Raw genomic sequence first — 7,553 nt, forward strand, 5'->3', positions numbered from 1 at the left:
AAACGTTCCTGCCCCATCACCTCCATCAAATGTTTAACATTCATGCATAATAAACTCGAAATTTAAAAAGCAATATCATTTTCAGGCCATCGCTAAGTAGAGGTAAATTTGCTGAAAGGTAGATATCCAAAAGGATGCAATAAAGCTATACCTATTAAAGGCATTCAGAAGTATAACTTGAGGGCCCAATCATCCTGCAGTTGTACTGACAGAAATTTTATAGTTACTGCTTCAGGGAGGTGATAAAACTGGCTCTTTTCACATTTTATTTTGAGATTTGGTTTGTTTACCTTGTATTTGGTTTAAATTTAATAGTTCCTTTATTTCCCTTTTCTCCCATAAACATATTTAAAAATTGGATTAGGTCCAGGGATAGTAGGCGACACAGCTAGGGATAACATTTTCAAATGTGAGTGTTTACATTTTGGCACCTAAATTCATATTTAGATGCCTAAACAAATGGAGTGAGTGTCAAAGGCGAATGTAGACATTAGTGAGAGTGGAGGTGCTCAGCACCTATGAACAGCAGACCACTCACCTCGTCCAGAGTCCCAACTCAAAACTGAAGAAATAAAAACTCATTCATCCTTCCCAGGCTCAATCCTCAGCAAGTTCCTCAAATAGTTCTTCCTTACTCTCTGTTACAGAGTGCTACCACCTCCCAGGGCTTTCTCCCAGGATGCCCAGCTCCTCCGGAGTTGCTAAACCTCAAAGCTTCTTCCCCAAATGTCTCTTCCCCCAGACCTGCTCTGGGAGTGACATCTTCTTCTCCTCAGCTGCCCTCTCCCCCCAAGGACAGTCCCAGGGCACAAGTGCCATATTGCAAGCCTCTATGTGATTCCTTTCCCAGAAAGTGGAAACTCCTAACTCCTTCTACCCTGGGTCTCATCTCCCTATTGTCTGCAGTCATTTCTTTGTAGGGACCACCCAGTCTGGTTCTCCACTCCTAGGTCTAATTCTTAATTACATGTCTTCTTTCCAGGTGCCATAGAATAGGTTAAATGAGCTCTCTGGCTCCCTTTAACTCTGTCACTGCCAGTGTGGTGTTTATATACTCCATCACATGTAGATAACTAGCCAGTTCTTTACATTATTTTTATTCCTCTGCCTAAAACCCAACTGATACTAACCCAAATTTGCTGACATTCAGGAAATCCAGTTAAATATTATGAATATTATTAAATAAGTTAGTGCTCATCCACATTTGCTAGTTTTGGCAGGAAGTAGATTTGGAAAAAATTGGTACTTCTGACCCACCTCAAACCTGAAAGTACAGGCTACAAAGCTTTGTATAAGTTCAGGAAAGATATGAAAGGCAATCAGACATTTGGATACCTATCCTAAAATGAACCATACCATTTGATGTTCACTCTTCACTAGAATTTACATAAGACCCTTCATTTCCTTCCTCCTTCTCTGCTGCAATTAACAATTTTTTCCTCAATGCCAAACAGTCTGACCAGAATACAATGTATAGTTTGCTCCAATGGTACATTATTTTCTACCTTTTAAAGCCAAGTTCTGCTCAGCTTCCTCATATCAGTAGTCCCAATGCAAGGTGAGGCAATAGATTAACATAAGGAAAGCCCTCAATCAAATTAAACAACAAACAAATGTAACAAAAATATGTGTATGAAACCTATGAGTCTATTAAAAAGATACCAAACTCTAGATACTTGGATCAAATAAGAAAAAAATCAGATGCCCTCAAAATTACTTGATACATTCAGATAAACATTCAGTGTGAAGGATTTTTTGGCCCTTTGCGTACATCAGTTATGAGTGTGTTGTTCAAATTTGTCTTTAATAACATATTGCTTCTGGAAGACATAGGAAAAACACCAATGTCTATTTCACTTAAGTGAAATGAATTTATGTGATTGCTATGTACACTTTTATGTTCTTTTTCCATATATATTTATGTTGGCCTTGGCACACAGAAAATAACCAGAGAACGAAAGGCTGATTCTGACAAGTCCCAGTGATAATGCAACAAAGATAAGACCCACACTTCATTATCCAAGACAGGCCTTTTGTTGTAAATATTGTGTGATGCACCCTGATATTCAAACATCAATTTTTGGTTCTTCTTCTCACAGGGTGGGGGAAGGGAGAGAAACCACATCCACAAGATTTTAGAGTACAGGAGATTTATGTTTAGAACACCTTGAAAACTAAGTTTACTGATCAGTCCACCCTATGTCCTAATAATAGTATCAGGCATTGGACAGAAAGTGTTACAATACATGAATCATTAACTATCAAAGTATATAAAACTACTAAACCAGTAATAGGACTTTTCTGTTCTTTCTGCCTGTGAATGCTTATAACTTAGAGCTGAACTATGATAATTCATTATATGTTAGTGGCAAAACACTTATTTTCAATGGACTTCTCAAAAATTAAACTATTTGGGGTGAGTATAGAGAGAAAACTGTTAGATTTCAGGGAGAGAACTATGCTTCTCCTTTGGAGTGCACCAGTGTGCTAATGGAGAAAACACAGATGGGTCCTGTACCATCTAACAGGATTAGAAATCACAGTGTGTGGCTGATATAGCTCTCTAATCATAGGGCAGCAACCTGTTGTCATATTTTGTGTTCAATATGAACTTAGGGACTATGTTCAAGTGGCTGCCTTAATTGAAAGTTCTCAATATAAAACCAAACAAGAATGAAGCCTTCTTATTTTACTGCTTACTCTGGATGGGCAGGGTAAATTGCCTGAAATAAGAAGGAGTTACACAGGGTTATTTTTATCTTTAGGAACAAATTACATGACAACTGATGCTATCTGTAACACCCTTTTTGCACTAACATTTTAGTGTTGGAGACTATGAATATCAAAGAACAAAAGCTTCTGCCCATATCATTTTACCTCATTTTTGTCCTCTCCAACTTCTGGCTATAGTATTGGTCAGTCTCCAGACAGGAGCATAAACTGCTCAGTCTGCTCTATATACTTCAAGTCTAACATTAACTGTGCTTATCAGGAGGCACTCAAGGTCTTCTTCCGATCTTACACCAATGTAACTCAAATGGGGTTGCTCATGATTTACACCAGAGTACATGAAATCAGAAAGAGGCCCTGGGTGGACAGAGCCTGTGATACACTGGTATGGCAGATAATCTCCTCCTTAGAGAACTAAAGCATCACCTTCATCTACGTTCTATTTGCCCAGAGAGTACAAATCTTGGAAGAACATTGTGACAGAGAATGATGTGCAGCCTATGGGACTTAATTTTCTATCTTTTGTTTCATTGTGAATAGAATGAATATACATTTTTAAGTAAATAATACCTTTGAGAACAGATCCATGGAGTGTAGAAGTATTACATAAAACTCATTCTTTTCCTCGACTTAGGTATAAATGTAAGATTATCTATAGCATTCTCAGGCATCATTTATGCATTCTCTGTCTCAAAGACTCTTTTGAATACACTGATATTAATTTCACACTACCTCAAAGCAATGCATAAATATACTACAGTGGAAAGTGTCTAACCACTAAACTGCAAACACAAATTGAACACTCCCCACAATACGTTATATTGTATTTAAATGTAGTGTTTGTTTAATTTGTGAATTATAAGAACATAAAAACAGCCATATTGGGTCAGACCAAAGGTCCACCTAGCCCAGTATCCTGTCTTCCAATAGTGGCCAATGCCAGGTGCCCCAGAGGGAATGAACAGAACAAGTAATCATCAAGTGATCCACCCCGTCACCCATTCCCAGCTTCTGGCAAACAGAAGCTAGGGACACCATCCCTGCCCATCCTGGCTAATAGCCACTGATGGACCTATCCTCCATGAATTTATATAGTTCTTGTTTGAACCCTTTTATAGTCTTGGACTTTATAACATCCTCTGGCAAAGAGTTCCACAGGTTGATTGTATGTTGTGTGAAAAAATACTTCCTTTTGTTTGTTTAAAACCTGCTGCCTATTAATTTTATTTGGTGGCCCTTTGTTCTTGTGTTGTGAGAAGGAATAAATAACACTTCCTTATTTACTTTCTCCACACCAGTCATGATTTTATAGACCTCTATCATATCCCCCTTAGTCATCTCTTTTCGAAGCTGAAAAATCCCGGTCTTATTAATCTCTTCTCATACGGCAGCCATTCCATACCCCTAATCATTTTTGTTGCCCTTTTCTGAACCTTTTCCAGTTCCAATATATCTTTTTTGAGATGGGGTGACCACATCTGCAAACAGTATTCAAGATGTGGGCATACCGTGGATTTATATAGAAGCAATATGATATTTATTTTCTGTTTATTATCTGTCCGTTTCTTATTGATTCCCAACATTCTGTTCGCGTTTTTGACTGCCCCTGAACATTGAGTGGATGTTTTCAGAGAACTATCCACAGTGACTCTAAGATCTCTTTCTTGGGTTGTAACAGCTAATTTAGACCCCATCATTTTATATGTATAGTTGGGATTATGTTTTCCAATGTGCTTTACTTTGCATTTATCAACATTGAATTTCATCTGCCATTTTGTTGCCCAGTCACCCAGTTTTGAAGTTTGCCCGGGACTTAACTATCTTGAGCAGTTTTGTATCATTTGCAAATTTTCGCCACCTCACTGTTTTACCCCTTTTTCCAGATCATTTATGAATATGTTAAATATGAATGGGCCCAGTACAGCCCCCTGGGAGACATCATTATTTACCTCTCTCCATTCTGAAAACTGACCATTTATTCCTATCCTTTGTTTCCTATATTTTAACCAGTTACCGATCCATGAAAGAAACTTTCCTCTTATCCCATGACTGCTTACTTTGCTCAAGAGTCTTTGGTGAGGGACCTTGTCAAAGGCTTTCTGAAAATCTATATATACTATATCCACTGGATCCTCCTTGTTCACATGCTTGTTGACCCCCTCAAAGAATTCTAGTAGATTGGCGAGGCATGATTTCCCTTTACAAAAAACACATTGACTATTCCCCAACAAATTATGTTCATCTATGTGTCGGACAATTTTGTTCTTTACTATAGTTTCAACCAGTTTGCCCCGTACTGAAGTCAGGCTTACTGGCCTGTAATTGCTGGGGTCACCTCTGGAGCCGTTTTTAAAAATTGGTGTCCCATTAGCTATCCTCTAGTCATTTGGTTATAGATCTACTATCACTTTTCTTTAGGTCTCTATTTTTTCTTTTGGTTAAGACACAGTTATTTAAAAAAAAAATTGATGTGCACTTTAAAAAAATATTTCATCAGTCAGATATTGCATTTATATTTAAGCCAGAGGCAACATGCACTCAACATTTTCTGATACAGTATGAGGAAAAGGCACAGATTGTCTAGCCCAGCAGTTCTCAAGCTGTGGGTCAGTACCCCAAAGAGGGCTGGTTCAGATTTGCTATGACTCGGGACCGAAGCTGAGCCCCACCACCCAGGCCCGAAGCTGAAGCCTGAGGCAGCAGGGTTTAGATTACAGGCCCCCTGCTGGGGCTGAAGCCCTTGGGTTTGGGCTTCCTCTGCCCCCCTCAGAGCGGCAGGGCTCGGGCACTCTCAGGCTTCGGTTCCCCTCATGGGGTCATGAAGTCATTTTTGTTGTCAGAAGAGAGTTATGATGCAATGACATTTGAGAACCCCTGATTCTAGCAGAATGATTCCAGAGAATTAAATAAAGCATTTCATTAAAAATTTGATGGATAAAAATGCATTGAAAATTATGATTGCTAAGATCAGTTAATTTAAAGGGAGATCTGTCAACTTGAAAATTGCTTTTCTGTTTGAAAAAATTAACTATCATTAAAAGTAATACTTGAGATATCTTTTGAGGATACTCCTTTCTTTCTTTCTTTCTTTCTTTCTTTCTTTCTTTCTTTCTTTCTTTCTTTCTTTCTCTTTCCCTTTCCATTTTATTTGCTTTGTGCATTTGACAGCACTTTTTACATGGTAAATTTCTCTGTAGCCCAGTGAAATTTTCCTTCAGTCATTTTTTCCCTTGCAGGAAACATCAAGAAAGAAGCAAAGAACCTCTTTAAAATATTTTGAGAGAATTAAAAAAAATTCAGGGTACACTATTTAAAATATGCTTTACAGCAGGAACTAGAATTGTATAAATGAGTTAAAAATTAAGCTGGCATAAGTCTTATATCTGGAGACAAAGTCACATTTGACTTCTTAAATGGGCACCAAGAATATCTAAGGTCCTCATTCTGACAGACTTACATACATGCTTAACTTTATACACTGTGAGTAGTCTCACTGAGGTAAACAGGACTACTCAAAAACAATGAGGAGTCCAGTGGCACCTTAAAGACTAACAGATTTATTTGGGAGAATTCCAAAGATTCCACCCAGATTTCAACAATTTCCACCCCACCATCAGCCTGGACCAGTCCATACAAGAGATCCATTTCCTGGACACTACAGTGCAAATAAGTGATGGTCACATAAGCACCACCCTATACTGGAAACCTACTGACCACTATTCTTACCTACATGCCTGCAACTTCCATCCAGGACACATCACACAATCCACTGTCTACAGCCAAGCCCTAAGATATAACCTCATTTACTGCAATCTCTCAGACAGAGACAAACACCTGCAAGTATCTTTATCAAGCATTCTTAAAACTACAATACCCACCTGGGGAAGTGAGGAAACAGATTGACAGAGAGAGCTGGGTACCCAAAAGTCACCTACTACAGGACAGGCCTAACAAGGAAAATAACAGAACACCACTGGCCATCACGTACAGCCCCCAGCTAAAACCTCTCCAGCACATCATCAACGATCTACAATCTATCCTGGAAAACATTCCCTCACTCTCACAGACCTTGGGAGACAGGCCAGTCCTTGCTTACAGACAACCCCCCAACCTGAAGCAAATGCTCACCAGAAACTACACACCAAACCACAGAAACACTAACCAAGGAACCAATCCCTGTAACAAACCCCATTGTCTACTCTGTTCCCATATCTACTCTACTGACACCATCAGAGGACCCAATCACATCAGCCACACCATCAGGGGCTCATTCACTTGCACATCTACTAATGTTATATATGCCATCATGTGCCAGCAGTTCCCCTCTGCCATGTACATTGGCCAAACCAGACAGTCTCTATGTAAAAGAATAAATGGACACAAATCAGGCATCAGGAATGGTAACATACAAAAGCCAGTAGGAGAACACTTCAATCTCCCTGGACATGCAATAACAGACTTAAAAGTAGCCATCTTTCAACAAAAAAACTTCAGAAACAGACTTCAAAGAGAAACTGCAGAGCTACAATTCATTTGCAAACTTAACACCATTAATTTCAGCTTGAATAGGGACTGGGAGTGGCTGGCTCACTACAAAAGCAATTTTCCCTCTCTTGATATTGACACCTCCGCATCAATTATTGGGAGCGGACCACATCCACACTGACTGAATTGGCCTTGTCATCACTGAATCTCCATTTGTAAGGAAACTTCTCTCTCTTCATGTGCCAGTATATTTATGCTTGTATCTGTAATTTTCAGTCTATGCATCTGATGAAGTGGGTTTTTTACCCATGAAAACTTATGCCCAAATAAATCTGTTA

Source organism: Mauremys mutica, chromosome 26, assembly GCF_020497125.1.
Source record: "Mauremys mutica isolate MM-2020 ecotype Southern chromosome 26, ASM2049712v1, whole genome shotgun sequence".
Lineage (NCBI taxonomy): Eukaryota > Metazoa > Chordata > Testudines > Geoemydidae > Mauremys > Mauremys mutica.